The 688-nt window shown below is 46.4% G+C and overlaps 1 non-coding gene across 1 annotated transcript; it reads left to right on the forward strand.

The window, feature by feature from the left end:
- The first annotated feature begins 317 nt into the window (after positions 1-317).
- LOC119626488 (small nucleolar RNA U13) lies at positions 318-421 on the forward strand. The gene has a single exon (XR_005242642.1). It is a non-coding gene; the product is annotated as a small nucleolar RNA U13 (small nucleolar RNA).
- Positions 422-688: the final 267 nt, after the last annotated feature.

Consider the following 688-nt stretch of genomic DNA (forward strand, 5'->3'; position numbering starts at 1 on the left):
TATTTTTAGTAGAGATGGGGTTTTGTCATGTTGACCAGGCTGGTCTCGAACTTCTGGCCTCAAGTGATCTGCCCGCCTTGGCCTCCCAAAGTGCTGGGATTACCCTACCGGCCAATTTTTTGTACTTTTTGTAGAGATGAGATTTCACTATGTTCCCCAGGCTGGTCTTGAACTCTGGAGTTCAAGCATCCCAAAGTGCTCGGGTTACAGGTGTGAATCACTGAGGCTGGCCTGAGCACATTTCTTATTGAACGAGTGGCCATTTATATAATATTTTTGCCAAAAATATTTACCTTTAATTATAAAGAAATAATCAGATCATTTTGTAGTTCATAAGCATGATGATTGGGTATTCCCATGGATGTGTGAAATGTGCCATCCACAAACATTGTTATGATGTTAGCACATTACCCATCTGACATGAAAAAAAGAAAAAAGGGCCAGGCACAGTGGCTCACGCCTCCCAGCACTTTGGGAGGCTGAGGCAGGTGGATCACGAGGTCAGGAGTTCGAAACCAGCCTGGCCAACATGGTAAAACCCTGTCTCTACTAAAAATACAAAAATTAGCCAGGCGTGGTGGTGGGTGCCTGTAATCCCAGCTACTTGGGTGGTTGAGGCAGGAGAATTGCTTGAACCTGGGAGGCGGAGGTTGCAGTGAGCCGAGATCGCACCACTGCACTCCAGCCT

This window comes from Chlorocebus sabaeus, chromosome 20 (genome assembly GCF_047675955.1).
Source record: "Chlorocebus sabaeus isolate Y175 chromosome 20, mChlSab1.0.hap1, whole genome shotgun sequence".
In the NCBI taxonomy this organism is placed as follows: domain Eukaryota; kingdom Metazoa; phylum Chordata; class Mammalia; order Primates; family Cercopithecidae; genus Chlorocebus; species Chlorocebus sabaeus.